Genomic DNA, 18441 nt, shown 5'->3' with positions numbered 1-18441 from the left:
TATATCTCATGGGAGCGTCTGCCAGCTCACCTGCCAGTCCTTTTTATCCTGTCAGACTTTATAGAGGGATGGCTCAGTACGTGGTGCCATCACCCCTGTATCCACTGCACATGCATACCTAAATTTTACTGTATTACCTCTTCCCTCTCTTTCCTATAGATGTCTCTGGCTTCTGTTTTTCTGTTCCTATGCTTTTCTGTTTCATTGTGTTAACGTCTCAGGACAGCCTGTTTTATCACCATTATCTTCATAAGCTATTGTACAGTAATCTTAAGTTATGATCAGTAAGCAGTGTTTTTGCCAACTAATTAATGGTGAGGTGCTTAGTTAATTAATCAGTTTTGCCTAGTCTTTAACCAGAAAATTAAATAAGATGCAATCATCTTCTGCAAACACTTTTATTCAAGGACATAAAAGGACATTATTGCTGACAAAACTACAGGTAATTTCATAAAATCATTTTATATTTCTCTTAACAGCTTAGGCTAAAATGTAAATAATTTAAAAAAATGAATATAAACAGCAATTCAGGTCAGTTCAAGACTCAAGGTGATACTATCAAATTATCTGAGCAGCACTTTAAGATGAAGACAGCAAATCTATGAGAACAAAAAGTGTCACCCAGTTTAAAAAACGGCAGATCGGCTTCTGCAGACCGTCCAGAACAAGTCTGGTCCCCGTGTTGTTTTAAACAATGCTTCACAGATGCATTGAATCAGAGAACAAGAGGAGATAAAAACACAGCCAAACTGTTGTCTGAAAATGTTTCCTGGCACTAGTGTTCACTGCTCTGTCTCCGTGTCTCTCTCCAACATTATGAGGTAGTTACTGTAAGCCAGGGCCGTAAGTGATCCCCAGATGCATGCTGGCGCTACACCACTCAGTGTGTTTGTAGCATCTAAGCCCTCCGTCCTTGTCTAAACTGCGTGTGTCAATGTGCTGTGTAATTAAAAGAAACTTTCCTCACAGTAAAGGGACACCTCTATTCTCAGGTGACAGTAAACACATTTTCATTTGGAAAGAGATTAGTGGAAAACACAGAATGACTGTTTGATGCAAACTGGCACACACTGCGGCTCAAATTCCCTATAGCCCATGTTATGAAGAAATGAAGAGGCTTCTGCAACTTGGGTCCTGTGTGGTTCTAGATGTAGGTAAGCATCATCTTTTGTTTTCTAAAATGCTGCGCTTGTTTCAAACCCGATGACCTTCAAATCTGAATTTTACAGAATGTTTAATCCATCACTGGTCAATGCAATTCATAATTCACTCCATGCTGCTTGAATTAGAATCACAAATTTAAATACCTTTAGAGAAAAATTCCCTCCCTGGCAGAAAATTGCACAACATGATTAATACCGCTGTCACATCTATCCATAAAATGTAAGGCTGTAGCCAGCAGCCAGTTAGCTTAGCATAAACAAAATCTGCCTACTAGCCCCTTAATGTTCAATAATTAACCCTCGTTTGTGTTTAATCCATAAAACATAAAGCCTGTAAGACTGAAAGGGAAGGCTGTACTAAGACTTGCTATGATGTATGGTTTAGAGACGGTGGCAATGACAAGAAGGCAGGAGGCCGAGCTGGAAGATGCTAAGATTTTCACTGGGACAGGGGGACAGCTCAGGTTGACCAGTTTGGAGACAAAGAAATAGGACAAAGGATGCTGGATATAGAGCTTAGAGGCAGAAGGAAAAGAGTAGGATCACAAAGAAGCTGCTTGGATGTAGTGATGGATGCAGAAGGTTTGTGTGACAAAGGAAGAAACCCCCAGCAGCCTAAGTCTATTGCAGTACAGCAAAAGCAAGATCAGGGTCACCTAATTCAGTCTCAATGATAAGTTTTATCAAAAGTTAAAGCCTAATCTTGAAGGCAAAGAGAATGTCTGTCTCCCAAATCCAAACTGGGAGCTGAGAGGAGCCTGAGAGCTGAAAGCTCTGCGTCCTATTTTACTTTTGAAACTTTAGAGATAGGAGTGCTCTGAAATGTGGCTACTTTATTGAATTGATATACCTTTATTAGTCCCACAAGGGGAAATTTCACAAGGCTGCCGACCTATTGCACGCAATGGCGGCGCCATCTTACCCTCCGACCATACATACATTACACAAAACATCACATGGGGAAGACAGTTCAGAGAGGTATAACAATGGAAAATGCACCACATGAGGAAAGATAAGGAGAAAAAAATAACTCCCCCCAGACTGAGCTCCAACAGGGAGATCAGTTTGAGAACTTTTAGAGTGAGTATTTTCCACCATGCAAATTTCCTTGAATGAAGACCAAAACATTATCATAAATGTATGCCAGCACTATCCCTAGCATCAACTAGGGATCCATCTACCTCTTGTCTCTCCCCTGTAGCCTGCATCATCTAAGACTGGAGTGATTTCCAGCCACCCCCTTGGTGCCTTTGTCTTTACACTTAACACTGAACATGTAAATAAAGAATGTAAAAGTAAAATCATTCTCTGTGGTCCTCGTTTGGGTTCTGCACTTGAGCCCATTTTCCCACCGGTTTATCCAGTTTATGACATCAGGTAGGGAAAGACAAGCAGTTTAGCCATCACTGAATTTCATTTAAACAACTCATGTTTAAACAGTGCTGCCAGAAATTGGTTTTCATTTTTTTTATTATGCAGATATAAAAAAAAATCTTTTTTAGTTAGTTTGACTTCTCTATGAATTTTAAAATGCCTTCTTATAAAATTGGGTTACTGTTCATGAGGAGGCTGTTTCAAGACTCTGATTCAGCTGGTTTTTGTCAGTCCAGTTGGGCAAACTGCATTTCAAATTATTTATTACTACAGGAGAATATAGTTGTGTTTGTCTGTGTAGTCTCCAAGCGCTTCGAGCTCCTCGGTTATGATGCATACAGTAATTGGGGAGTGATGAGTAAATATCCCCATGGAGCTCAGAGGTGCAGGGACAGGCAGATGCTGAAGGTGGAGGGTTTTGAAACAGCAGGCAGAAATGCACTAACAGAGTATGTCAGACAGAGAGATGGAGAGATGGGAAATTTTGCTGCTTAAATAGACCACCTAATTGACAGGGTATGCTTGGTATATCGTGTCAGGAGAGTGAGGCATGTCTAAAGCAATGCAGCTTGAGCTGAATGCCTTGACTAGGTTGGAGGATTTGCTCCATTTGGAAAGAAAAACGTGAATACAGTAATTTACTTCCTTTTAATGCTCTAACCTGTATTTGCCCTATCCTAGTATACTGCTCAAGGTTTCACCATGTCAGTGTTACATTTATAAACCTTTAAGGCAGGTGTTTTCAAAATGCAGATGTGGAAAATGTTTTTGACTGTCCCACCTGTAGTTGGGGAAAATTGCTTTGACAAGCAACAGAGATGAGATATAGAGCTTGACAGGTCTGCCTATTGTATGTGCCTGAGGGAAACTCATCACCTGTCAGGGCTAAAATAACTTTGGGCTGGTGTGTTACCCGTGTTTCTTGCCTTTCAGATCCTGATTTGGATATTGAAATGATCAATCTCCCCTCTCTGCTTCCACACGAGACCGATGCAGAGAGTCTCAACAATGACAGCTTTAACTACCACCACCCCCGCCTCCCCTGGCTAATCCTCTTTCTGTCCGTCTTGCTTACATGTTGTGTGAAGGCATTGTGCTTGTAATTGCCTTCAAGACTGGCTTAGGCTCTTGACCAAGGATCTTTCAGCTGTGATCTGTTAAGCCTATTACATACTTGTTGCATGCAGACACACACTACCGTGTGGATGAAAGCCTGAATGTGAGAGCCAATTTGTGGCACTTGCTTTGGCAACACTGCTACATCCTGTGTGCTGAAATTTAGTGCAAGTCTTTTGTTCTGTGGATCATTAGCACTTCAAAACAAAAGAGACAATGCAATGTATCGAGGGCCTTTGACTGTTAAAATCTGTTGGTTGTTGAATGAGCTTAAGGAAAGGATAAGACAAAAAAACGTCAATTCATTAGATAGAAAAGAAATGAAATTTAATTCCGTTTTATTTATATAGGGCTAATTCACAACAACAAGTGCCTCGTGGCACTTTATATTTTAAAGTCACTACAGTATTAGAAGGAAACCCCAATAATCAGACAAATGGCCTGTATTTATATAGCGCTTTACTAGTCCCTAAGGATCCCAAAGCACTTTACATATCCAGTCATCCACCCATTCACACACTGGTGATGGCAAGCTACATTGTAGCCACAGCCACCCCGGGGCGCACTGACAGAGGCGAGGCTGCCGGACACTGGCGCCACCGGGCCCTCTGACCACCACCAGTAGGCAATGGGTGAAGTGTCGTGCCCAAGGACACAATGACCGAGACTGTCCAAGCCGGGGCTCGAACCAGCAACCTTCCGATTACAAGGCGAACGCCCAACTCTTGAGCCACGATCGCCAACATCGACAACATCAATAAGCAAGCACTTAGCAACAGTGGGAAGGAAAAACGCAATTTTAACAGGATGGAACCACCTGCAGAGCCAGGCTGAGGGAGGGGAAAAGAGAACAATGAGACGAACTACAGGAGAGAGCGCGCCAGAGTTTAATAATTGGTAATAATTAAAAACAGTAATGTTGTATGAACACACAGAGAAAAGATGCAAAGAGGTGAAAACAGCTGAGTGAAGAGGAAATGCTCAGTGCATCATGGGATGCATTGAACATTTCCCTCTCAGCAGTCTAAGCTTATTACAGCATGACAAGTGGTGGATTCAAGGTCACCTGATCCAGCCCTAACTAGAAGCTTTATCAAAAAGGCTAATCTTAAAAGCAGAGAGTGTGCCTGTCCCCAAATCCAAACTGGGAGCTGATTCAACAGAAGAGGAATCAGGAGTCCCTCCCATTTCACTTTTGAAAACTCTACAAACCACAACAAAGCCAGCAAGCTGAGAGCAAAGTGCTCTGAAATGTGGCTACTTTAGGAGAAGCAATTTCATTTTTCACCATTCGTTTTGATCTTTTATCAATACAAAAATGAGAATCTCCTTAATTGAAGATCATAATATCATTATACATGTACACCAGCAACCAGCTGAAGGATAGTGTAGCAACAGAAGAAGACCCGGAGAAAGAACCACTCTTGGTTTCTACTTAGTCTGAAAACCTGTCAGAAAACTGGCACGCTTGTATGTGTAGACTCACTGATGAATGTATTTCTCAAGGTAAAGAGAACTTGAGACTACATTAAAGAAACTCATTATTACCTTGGACAACTGCAAGATTAATGTCCTCCTGGTGTAATTCAATTTACAACTGAATGTAAAGGCAAAATCCAGAACCCAGTAAAAAGACTGAGGGCTTTTTCCCCTTCTCCTTCTTAATTTAGCTCTTTTTACTGCAAAGTAATGTGAAAGTGCTAACGGGGTTACAACTACATTAAACACAGCAAACTGGCTTGTGAAAATGTTACATTTCAAGAGTTATGAGCACTGATCTTGTTAAGAAGAAGCAAGTAAGGTTTGACATGTTGCAGTATAGTACAGTACAGTGGCAGATCATACATTTTCTGCCAGCTTGTAAAGTGCTCCGAGATCCTGTGTGCACTATAAATCCTGATCAACTGACTCCAAAGTTAGCATCAACCACTCTTCCCTGTATCTGTTTAGCTGCTCCTTTAATTGTTGCTATGTGAAAACGACACAATGTATGAACATATTAATACATTTACTGTATGTATTTTAGGTCCTATTGTAAATACAGCTAGCTAGACAGTGCAGCAAGAGGGTAGCACAACAAATATTTGCTTGCCAGCAGTCTTTATATGATCTACCTTGACTCTAATCCGAATTCCCATCAGACACTGTTTTGCGTGTGGGTGTGCGTGGCAGTCACCGTATGTGGAGACCCCGTTGTTTGTGTAGTTGGAGCCATATTGTATGATTAAACAAGGAATCCTGCAGAGTTTTGCATCTGTTGTTGTTTATGGCTCTTTCAGCATGTCAAGTCTGAACTGCGGATGGAAGTTGATATGAAATGGGAATGGCTCTTGGCTAAATTCACGGGCCGCATCTCATTCATAATTTATAAGGAAAAGAAGTATTTTATGACTTTGGGGTAGCAAATGTGTTTGTGTAAATATTACTGATGATCAGGAAGCTGTGAAGAGAGGTCAAGCATCACAAATTCTGCCTCCAGACATGTTCTAAATGCCTTTCAAACAGTTTCTGAAATATAATATATAATTTACTAGATAAAGGAAAACAGTGTTTTTGGATTTCTTAGTGTGCCGCTAAACTGTATGTTTCTACATGGTGCCCCTGAAAGGGTTTTGCATTACAGGAAAATAGTGCATATTGGCAATTATTTTAAAGCAATTCAAACTCATAGAGGGTGTAATGATGTAGGTAGTTGTTTAACAGATCACTAAACATATAAAGTATTGTGCTTAAGTCTTGAGGGACCAATCAATACTTTGTATTTTGCTTCCAAGGAGTCAGGATGCTTTTTCACTGAGTTTCAGTACACTCATTTTACTGATGTGGTCAAAGGCTTAGGTGTGCCAAATTACACAAGAACTGAACTGAAAGTCAGTGTGAACATGTCTTATGAAGTGATATTTCCAATTTTGTCATTTTTGGTTCAAATCATCAACAATATGTGCAGAAGAGAGGAGAGAGGTACAACAGTCAGTGCAGTCATCTGTAAAACCGGGTGGAGGTTATGTCATAGTTTGATTGAATTCTGAACACATAAAAGTATCACACTTTGAACAAACACACAGTACTGTGAGCATCATTTGTCAGCATGACTATGATCCCAAGCACACTGTCAGTGGAGTAAAAGCATACCTGGATAGAAAAACACAATATGGAAGCCTATCAGTCATGGATTGGCCTCCCCAGAGCCACAACCTCAACATTGTTGAAGCAGTGTGGGATCAACTTGACAGAGAACAGAACAAAAAGGCAGCCAACATGCAAAGAAGAGCTTTGAATGTCCTTCAAGAAGCCTGGAGAACTAGTCCTAAAGACTACTTAAAGAAATGACAAGTCTTGCCTGAGGCTGTGTCGAAGTCTGTGTCAGTTCTTATTCATCCAGGTCATGGGAGTCTTAAATGCTCGAAAGGAAGGCAACTGGACTTCAGTGTTCAATTGCCTTCATTTCAAGTGCTCATGACAGGCTGTACTGAAGAATACCGGTGGACATGTCAAATATTGACTTGACTAGGTTTTTGCCTTATAACCTGTATTTCTAATTATTTTTAGAAAAGTGTGTAAAATATACAAAATATAAAGAAATAATTAGTGGCTCAAAGCTTTTGCACATTACTGCATTTATTGAGTGTGAGCCAGCAGATGACCATAACATGAATTTTATGTGATCCTGAGCTAGTAGTTATAGTCAAGAGTTAGAGGGTAAAGCGGGATGTAATAGAACAATACGAGAATGACCTTACGACAGGTTGTTCACTTTGTAAAGCTCATTGACGAGTTCACAACCCCTCTAAACTTTGATGTCCCGTCATAAAAATAGTTATTTTCGAGGAAGATCTTTCAAGGCCAAAACTTGTATGATATCTTGTGAAGTGACTGTGGGTGTATAGTTCTTATTTCAACCCTTTGATTGTATGTGATCAGATAGATCATTGTGTCAGATGCAATCAAGAAGTCCTGATCAAAACTCTTCGTACATCTGAATTCAGATTACCTGTCTGCCTGTGGATCAAAGGTTTTGAGCAGAGACAGGATTATCCGCCAGTGGAAGGTAAAAGAATCCAAAGCTTTTGCCCTGAGCTAATATGGGGATTTCCATTTCAGAATGATTAGAGTCAGAGAGGAAGACTCCGCAGTGTTAAAACGCAATTTCGTGTCATGCCATTTAATGGCCGTCTGCTGATTATTTAATTGCTTGCAAGGTTCACTTGACATTGCTGCTCAGTGGCACCTATGATTGGATGAGTGCGATCCTATCTTGACCCTTACATCCTGTGATTATTTAAGCTGGACTGCCCCTATTCCACCTTTCCCTCTTCACTGACACGTTTGGAAATTATTCATCAGGTTTTTAACTGCTCGTATCTTCGCTCAATTCAGTACCCATTGCCTGTCCAGCAATAAAAATTCATTACAGTGATTTGCCTTAGGTGAGTGCTTGATATGTGCAGAATTTCATTCTTACGCTCTCCGGGACTTCACCACTAAAACATAATTTCAGTTTGAATGGTTTTACAGGGACCCGTGAGGCTTTGGCTTATGCGGAGAGATTTGACTCTATGGTAACATGTGCGTCAGACCGTGTTTCTCAATTATTTCTTGGTTTTGTTCTCTTGGGTTGTGCTGCCGTGCTTTGTTTATCTGCCATGTTTGACAACCATGGGCCACATATTGCTGTGACACTGAACCTGCAGTCGGACATAAAAATATCACTTTAATGACTCTTGTTTATTGTTATCTGGAACAGAGGATTTCTACAGCACACGTGTTTGGGCATTACATAATTTCAGTGTTTTGTTGTGCAGAAGGGTAATTTAGTTCAAATGAATCCTTGGGACATTGCAAAAACACCAATACGCCCATTTTGTACAAAAGAAATTGCCTCTTCAGGCAATTATGCCAGCTGTTAACTACAACCCAGTCCACAAGATGTTGCCTTTGATTTGACTTTCAGAAATAATTTAGCTTCCAGCTCTCCTCATTTCTAAATTAAAGTAATAGCTAGTTTTATATTCTCTATTATGCGTTGTCCAAATTTATTTTTGTAACATTTATTTAAGAAGAAAGTGAAGCTAATATGACTAATAAATCTCTTTTTCCAGAGTATTCATAGCACAATAGTCAACATTACCCCTGCATATTCTCCAATAGTGGGACAAGCCGGCACACCTGTGGAAAATCACAGAAGGACAAACATATTGCTGTGGGTGTTAAACACTCAAACACCATGCTGCTAAAATCCTAAAATGCATGAGATAAGAAACTAAAGTTTCTTATCTCATGCAATAGGGATGTCCAGCAATGAACTGTGTGGTGTGGGTTTTGGGTGCCACTTGCTCTCGAAATCGTAATAATATCCCCTGTTACTGATATTAGCCACAACAAATTCTTATTGATGATAGTTGTCTCTCTCTGCTCTCTTCTCTTCCAGTTGCACATATGGCTGCCCCTCCCTGAACTTGCCAGAGGTTTTTTCCTGTTAAAAGGGAGTTTTTCCTTCCCTCTGTCACCAAATGCTTGCTCATAGGGGGTTGTATGATTGTTGGGGGTTCTTTCTATTGTAGGGTTTTTACCTTACAATATAAAGCACTGTGGGGTGAACGCTGTCATGAATTGAGGATATGTAAGAAAAACTGAATTGAATGAATTCATTAATGCAAGTCCTTAAATGTATTTAGTGTGTTTCAAAAAGACATGGTCTATTTCAGTACTGTCAAATGAAAAATGAAGTTTGAGTAAGCCACACTATGTATGTTACAGGTACAATAAACTGCCAAATGGATCAAAGATAGAAACATAGTTCAAGGATGTTTAAGAAAAATCTTTTAAACCTTATTTGAACTTTTGTTTCTGAATACTCCACCCTGTTGCTATGGTAAGTGGAAAAAAAAATCCTCTAAAATGCCCTCATGTTACTCGCTTTTTCAATAGCCTTGCTTTCGTCCACTGTAGCTGCATTTAGGTGCCACTAGGAAGCATGAGTACTTTATTGGTACCTAATTCATTGAACAAAATTACATTGTAACTTGCTCCTTCCTCTGTGGTCTGAAGTAGAGACCAATCAATACTGGCTGGGCTCTATAGGCTGATGATTGAGCTGTGCCTCTGAGCCAGTGGGCTGAACTTTTCAAGACAAAGAACAGAGCAAAGGTGATTCATGGTGATTCACTCCTGTGGCACAAATTAGAAGGCCTGGGGTTCCATTACGTGCAGTGGTGGTGGTGGTGGGCGCTGATATAATGAGGGTTAGTCGGCCAATGCTAGGACAGAAGGCATGGGGGAAGCGCAATTTTCTGAGTGGCTCCCACTGCAGTGCTGCCGAACATGAGAAATGCTATAGAGGAAAGAAAGGTTACTACGATTGACATTGATTGGCCATCCAGACTTGAATCTCCACCAGCTAACTGTAATCTAAAATTGGATTTGGTATAATAAAACTGTCAGTCAGACCTGTCACATATCCTTCTCGCTGGTATTGCTTTATATTCCCATGTCACCATCTTATTCCTGCGTGTTTTCGTTTTTGTTTCCGTTAGCTAATTGCTCTGATTGTAGCTCCCCATTTTCATTTAGTCGTGTTTACCTATCAAGCTGTTCATCTGAGCTCCTGCTAGTCTACAAGTACTTACGGTAAAAGTCTACCAGTGCTTAAAACAGGCACTGGTGTGCAAGTGACAAATGAGCGAGAACCAGATTTTTCTTGTTAAATCAACCCCTGTATGTTTTCTTGCACCGCTTCTGTACAAGTGTACTATTCCACTAATCAATAGCATCGCTAAGTGGCTACCTCTCATCCACCTAATGACTCTGGTAATTGCTCCAGATACAATAGCCCACTATATTTCTATAGATTGCAGGTTTCATCAGAGGTGAGTTGTGTGCAGCAGGGAGACAGAAGGGGGAAATGTGAGACAGAGATAAAGAGGACGGTTATTAAAAGAAGCTGAGGTGGGGGAATGCAGTAGAGGATGACAGATTTTGAGCAATGGATAAAGATTTAAAGCCAGGGAAAGGAAGAGGAGAGAGTTTCCACTGAATCCCAGATTCCAACAGAGCCACTGATCCTACTCTCTTGTGACGTCTGATTTGTCTGCTTGATCTTAGATGGAGCCTGTTAATGGCTCCAGGCAGGGTTTCTATCTTGCCAATGTAATTAGGAATCTTTATATGTCTGTAGACATACAGACGATGGGGACAGCCGGGAATTTTAATATGAAAAAGTGTTGCGTTTGTCAAATTTGTGTTTCTGAATTGCAGTTGTTATTTTTTTCAATAATACCTAATAGAAGACAATGATGTGTCATATGTAGCTGTTTGGGATGTATTCAGTGGATGGTCTATGTGTTTGTGAGTGTGTTTAATCCCCCCCCACACACACACACACACACACATGTTCTGCAAGAGAATGAAGTGAAGCCAATGTCTGCTCCTGATCAAAGTGTAAATGATACACGATGCTGTCAGTTATGGGTTTTTTTTCTTTTTCCCATTTGTGCATATTTGATGTTTCCCAGCACATAACAGACAGTGAAGCACTGATGTCGTCTGCTCTTGTATGAAAAAAGAACTGAGACTCCAAATGATTTACAGATGAAAACTGTCAACACCACCCTTGCCATTCAGGGAACTTTGAGAAGAATATTGCCTCAGAGCCTTTTGTGACAAGAGAACTATGGTTCTGAGTCTCAGTGGACTTTAGATGAAGTGAAATTGGAAATGAAGAAAGGGGATGAATTCCACCTTTCAGTTCTACCTACACCACAGTAAAAAAAAATATGAAGAAGTTTATGTAAAAAAAATGACTCACTGTGTTTCAATGAGATGATCAGCATAGCTGTGTTGCTGAATCAAGGTCATAAACTATATCCTATTTATTTAGGTGAGGTAACAGTTGAATGTATGGCATCTTTGCTTCTGTAATTTTTACTTTAATGACTGCAAAGCTGTTTACCTGTAAACATTTATTCAACATCTCTATTCTAAATATTAATACTGTAAATTCTTTTGTGTCATGCCACAAAACACCTAAAATAAATTTGTTACATGTTCTCAGATGTAAGGATTTGATACTTCTCTCTCTGTGTTGTACTGATTAGGTGCTGCTAGGCTCCATCTGGCTTCCTTAAACAGACTTAATGTATCTAGCCAAATATAAGTGCATTATTGGAATCCTGGTAATGCATTATTGAACTTTGTTGGACTGAAGTAACATTGGTGGTGAATAATGGTCCCAGTGTATTTGTGGGAGAATCAGCTGGTTAGAGTGGTAGCAAACAGGTTAAAATCAATATGCATTAGGTTTGTTTTGTATAAAATATAACGTCTCAGCAGAGTGTACAGCGCTGTGAAACAATATTTTCATCCTTCATAACTCATAATTTCTTATTTTTTGTGTAATTGTAGCCCTTATGTTTTTCAGATCATTAAATAAATTTTAGAATAATATTATTTTAATATTAGACCAAGATAACCCAAGTAAATACAAAATGCAGATTTTAAAGGATGGTTTCATTTATTAAGTAAAAAGGTACCCAAAACGACCTGGCCCTGTGTGAAAAAGTCATTTCCCCCCTTGGCAGCAAGAACTTCAAGTATTTGTGATAACTGGCAAGTCTTTCACGTCGCTGTGCAGGGATTTGGACCCACTCTTCTTTGCAGAATTATTTTAATTCAGCCACAGTGGAGGGTTTTCAAGCATGAACGGTCTGTTTAAGATCATACCAAAACATCCCAATCTGTGATGTACAAATCACTCCAAAACCTTAAGAGCAGAATTCCATCAATCATAGCAAGTTGTCCTTAAGCAGCAAAACATGCCTTAGACCATCCTAGTACCACCACCATGTCTGGTGATTTGAATTTCTTTTTATGAAATGCTGTGTTAGTTTTAGTCAGATGTAACAGGACTCAAACCCAAATCTTTTGTCCTGCCTGTTTACAGATTATTTCCCCCAAATTCTTGGAGATCATCAAGATATACTTTGCTAGATGTAAGACAAACCTGTGTGGTCTTCTTTATCAGCGGTGTCGTTTTGTTTGTTTGTGTTTTACCATGACACTTTCCATTTTTGGAGAGTGACCTTTCTTGTTGTTGAACCATGAACCCTGACTGAGGCAAGTGAGGCCTGCAGTTCTTTAGATGTTGCGTTGGGTTCTTCTGTGACCTCGTGGATGAGTTTGATAACATGTAAACATTTCGGAGTAATTTTGGGAGCTCGGTCACACCTGGGAAGGTTCACCACTGTTCCAAGTTTCCTCCACTTGTAGATATTGGCTGTCACTGTTGTTCATTGCATTTTGCATTTATCTGGGGTAGTTTTGTCTAATATTAAAATTCATTTGATTGCCTTAAACCTTTAAGTGACCATGTGTAAAATAATAAGATATAAAGTGAACAAATCCTTTTTCATAGCCCAATATGTAAAGGGTGCACACAGCCTCTATGACATCATCCATTGATTTGAAGACTACTATTTTGCATCATTAAGTTTAACAGGGTTTGTTTTTTTTTTGTCTTTCGAAGCCAGAAGTGAGATAGAATACTAGATAATCTGCTAATGTCAGAACCTCACTCATTTAAAAGAAACACAGAGAACAGGTCTTTTGGATTGTCTGTTTTTATTATAAACTTAACAGGAACCCATAAGCATGAATAAAAACAACAGGTTCAGTTCAGTGACTTAGTGTCAGAAATGAAGCCTATCACATAGTATAGTATCTAGTGTCTAATCATGCATGTGTCTCCTGAACCAGCCATGCCTCTGAGTTTTAAAGCATTAATACAATTTCAACATGGGAATTAAACATGAAAATATAACACAAAAATGTTTCTAACCATATATATTCATTAAAGTTGTTCTAAAGTTGTGTTTTAACATTGGTATCCATGGTGACTCTCTCTATGGCCATTGCTAAATGGCAGTTTTGGGAATTTCATTATTGTAGCCTTCAATTTCCAGCCCTGGAGGTTGCTATATTTGAATAACTTGGAACTAAATAAAAACGAATGTGCTGTGGTTGATTAATGCATCCCTTTTGAAATGGCACCATCTATAAACACTATTTGGTTATTTAATTAGTATTTTTCTTAATTAATCTAAATCCTTTCAATCCTCAGCTTTGCGAAACTGCTGTTTAAAGTTCTGATAATTAATAACATTTAAAAATTTAAAAAACTCAAAACACAGAAACTTTTTTTAGTATTGACCATAATAGATTGTACAATCTGTAGCTAGAACCTGAAGACAAGAAAGCAACCTGTATATCAATAATAAATTCAATTATTGTAGCAAACTTTGGAGGGCAACATGGTGGCACAGTTAGCACTGTTGTTTCACTGAGTTGGACTCAGGTACCTTTCTGTAGAGTCTGCATGTTCTTCTGTCCCCATGTTTGCTCTGTGTTAGCCCTCCGATAGACTGCTGACCTGTCCAGGGTGTACCCTGCCTCTCATCCTATGATAGCTGGAATAGGCTCCAGCCCTACACCTGAAGTGGGTAAGTGGAAGAGAGAGGATGCATGGACTCTGGAGGGCAGTACACAAATGCTTAAGGTATGAATCTGAAAATACATTATTCATATATTTAGAAGCATTGTAGGCACAAAACAGTATTAGAGTCATGCTTCTTCCCCCTCATAAATAATTTCAGGCTCGAAGTTATTGTGACAAAGCCTGATTCCCCACCAGCTTGCAAATCAAACAATGCCTAAGTTTAATTTTGGCCTTTCATCAAGTTAAATCATAGAATTAATACAAGTTAGCAATAGCCAGTACGGCATGCTGTTTGTCATTTTAACCAGCAACAGCAGCTCAAGAGACAGACTGTGTTCATCTAATAAAATTTTATTCATTTGCATCTGCAATAGAAGCCATGAGAGACCACAGTAACAATGCTCCCTGCATCAGCTACGCCCCAGGCATTTGTACTGTGATGAACCCAGCTATTCACAGGTAATAACACAGCTAATTTAGTTGTTGGGAAACAAAAAATAAAAATACACGTGTCTGTGTTTTCACATGGGCTGAGTCATCTATTGAACACGCGCCACAACAGCCATGTTGGCCCTCTCCCCAAGGGCACCCCGTTGCTCTTTTCATCTTCCGTGCGCGTGTGTTAGTTTGTGTGTGTGTGCTTTTTCAAAATGTTCAGTGCACATGTTTGTGTGAGTCTGCTTTGTGGGTGGCAGTGTGATTCATTATGTACAAACTCCCTCTCATCTACAGACCAGATTAATTTGTTAAAGCTCAGCTCCCATTTGTTATTTGGTGAGAGAGTGCAGCATAAAGTAACACAACTTTGGATGGGCGGAATTGATATAGGGCCCAATAAAGTGTTTATTAACACAGATGCTTTATACTATGCTATCTAGAACTGTGCTACCATTTATCACGGTGTGAAGTGTTTGGCTCTCTTGCGTGTCGAACTGTGGGACTGTAGAGGAAGATGGGTTTTATTTTGAATGGTTTTGACTGGAGTTGGGGTGTTACCTGAGCCCCTTCTTCATGAAGTCTACATTTCTAAAGATGCTTTGTGTGACAGGGATTCAGATGTGCTGAAACCCTTTGGTGAAGAATCATTGTATTTAAAGACTGTACTGACTGTACGTTAGTTATCAATACACAAACAGTTTCTTTCATGAGTTGTCCTTCATGGCTGGAAGCCACAACTCACACAACAAAAGAAAAGTGCTGGAAGCGGTGCGCATCGGCATAAATAGGAGTGCCAACGTGCTGATCAGGGCTGTCTGAGGCTACACAGGAATATAAGAGCATTACAGAGTGAGTCACAGCAACAGAAATCCATGTAGGCAGTATCGGCTGTACAGTCCGTAGGCCCTTCTTACTTTAGCTTGCACACATTCTTATTGATTTCTTTGGACTCCCACAAAAGGATTTTCAAAAAAAAAAAAAAAGTTTTTAAAAATTTAGATGACTTTTCTGAACTAAATTTCACAGCATATCCATTAGAGTCCAAAGATTACGTTAAACTTTACAGGAAATACACATGCATATATTTTTTACAGAGGAGCAAAAGGTTCAGCCTGAGAAATTTCAGAGCTTGTAGCACAACTCACACAGTTCTACTTGCTGTACAGTATTTTTGACTACTGGGTAAACATTTGCAATATGAGCTGTACAGTACTAATGATTAGAAGGTAAAAACAATTTTATCCCATTAGTAGCGGAGAACGAATCCAATATGATATGCTGCTTTGCCTACTGTCTTAAGGGGTAGATCTAATTGCACTTCTAGGCGCTGTCTATTTGCATTGTATGGTTGTTGCTGCTGTTCTAAAAAAAACGGAACAAAAAACTGAATCAGCCTGAGAGTAATTTAACATCAAATAAGCTGAGAGGAAGCACAGGTCAATGTGTATCATGTTCTTCAAAGCTGAGCTAAAAGCAATTATATGTTCTCATTAACAACCAGCTATTGGTTTAAATGAGTGGTGAGGATATAGAAAAGATGCCTTCATGCCTTCTTAGAATATCTTGCTGTTTGGACACTTGGGAGAAAGTATAATTTAGTATTATTTGGAACACAGCCATCTTTACAATTGCTTCATCCCGTCTTCTAACATAAAAGGCTTTGTGAGTGGATGAAACAAATTGTTATGAATACAAAACATTTTTCTGTTGTATGATGGCTGCTTAAGACTTCAATTTTGTGAATTGTGGAAAATGCATAGACTAGTTTGGCACCATGATTCTTTCAGTATATTGTTGTCATGCTGTAAATCACCAATTTACAGGGTTCTGGTTGAGGGAAGGCTGTCATCCAAGAGTTTACTGTATAAGGCCATGTCCATTGGCCCATTAATGCAGGGAAGTTGTTCGCTACCCTTAGTAGAAAACCCCCCCAAAGGATAATGTTTCCCCCGCCATGCTTGACTGTGGGGCTGTTACCAATGGTGTTCTTGGTGACTGTGGTCCCAACTGCCTTCAGATCATTAACAAGCTCCTCCCCTGTAGTTTTGGGATGATGAGACAAAGTCTTGTGTCGAGCTCCAGACCAACACTGGCTGTAGTTTAGGTGGTAGGGCAGGTGTTCTGCTGATCAGAAGGTTGGTGGTCCGTATGTCTGCATACCAAATATCTCTGGCCAAGATACTAACCCCAAGTTGCTCTCCAATGGATCCATCGGACCATGAATGTTGGTTAGAAAGCAATTTAAAAAAGCATAGAAGAAAGTGTTTGTCTGAATGGGTGAATGTGGCATGTTGTATAAAGCGCTTTGATGAGAATCAGTCCATTTAGTATTTATGGTCATTTTATATTTCTTCCATTTCCGAATAACCACACCAGCAGTTGTCACCTTCTCACCCAGCTTTTTGCTGATCTTGTAGTCCCTCCAGCCTTGTGCAGGTCTACAGTCTTGTCCCTGAGATCCTTTGCCAGCTCTATGGTCTTCCTCATGGTGGTAGAGAGGCTGGAATGAAAAAAGAGTGATTCTGTGGACAGCTGTTTTATACATATGAGCAGTGCTGGTCAAGTTACTTGAAAAAAGTAATTAGTTACTGATTACCTCTCCGAGAAAGTAATCCTGTTACTTTACTGATTATTTATTTTCAAAAGTAATTAGCTACTTTATTATTTAGTTACTGTTTAAAAACATGACACACAACTTGAAAATCAAAGATACAGCAGCACTAAGTCCTGTCGCTCTTTAATTGTGTTTTCACCTGTTTAGCAGGAGTGGGTCATGTCAGTGGGGAGGTCTGGGGGTTTTTTCTGTGAATTTCACATTCCCGTGGCGGCGTGCTGGGTGCTTGCTGAGATTTGAAGTTTTTGCTGGTTTTTTTGCCATAGAAAGAAGTTTTCTTCCCACGCAGAGTGTACAGCGGACGTTAATGTTTTTGTCACTGCATGGTCGTACTCTCTCCTGCACTCCATATTATCCAATATTGATCTACACACGTCTGTTGCTAGCACAGAGGTTGCACGCTCGTACGTCATTCTAATGAGACACTCACAGACACATACAAAATCCCAGTTTAGTAATGCAGTAAAGCAGCGTGCTTACGGGAAAGTAACAGTAATCTAATTACTTTTTTGCAATAGTAATCCCTTAATTTACTCTTACTTGAAAAAAGTAATCGGATTACAGTAACGCATTACTTGTAATGCTTTACTGCCCATCTCTGCATATGAGTGGAGATCAGAAGTATTTGTGGTTGATTAATTGATACACAAGGACACACAACTGATCTATAGGAGGCAGAAGGCTTTTTGGACGCTATTCTGTCTCTTTCCATTAAAATGAAATTGCCAGTTACAAAGCATGTGCACTCATTTGTCCAAAATGCTATCTGTGTACTTATAAAAATCCAAATTGTCCCACTACTCTTTTCTGTAAGGATGTGGCAATGAGACTTTCATATTTGCTTCTTCAGGCCATCCCACAGTTTCCCACATCAATGGCATAGAACTTGGTAGAAGTTCAATTTTAAATGTGGAAAAGGCAATGAACTATGTTTACTGACAAGTGTATTGAGAAGAGTTCCTGAGCCCAAGCAACATAATAAAGTGTGTTTTTAATACTTTGCTGTCGGAAAGCTTGAAGATCACGGCCATTCAGTATTGATTTTCAACAATGTCTCCTATTCACAATGATTTCTTCAGATTCACTAAATCCTGAATTATTTTCTTTGTGAAGAGATTCAGTGGGTCACACTGAGTCATTACCTGATGATTTCTTACTGCTGGAAGGTATGTGTAAGGCTGTAATAGCTCAGTGTCTGCCCGGAAAAACCAAGGACGTACATTGCTCTGGTTGCGTAAGTAACACAA

This window comes from Aulonocara stuartgranti (assembly GCF_965226115.1).
Source record: "Aulonocara stuartgranti genome assembly, chromosome: 4".
Classification (NCBI taxonomy): Eukaryota; Metazoa; Chordata; class Actinopteri; order Cichliformes; family Cichlidae; genus Aulonocara; species Aulonocara stuartgranti.
Note: the sequence above shows the minus strand (reverse complement) of the source record.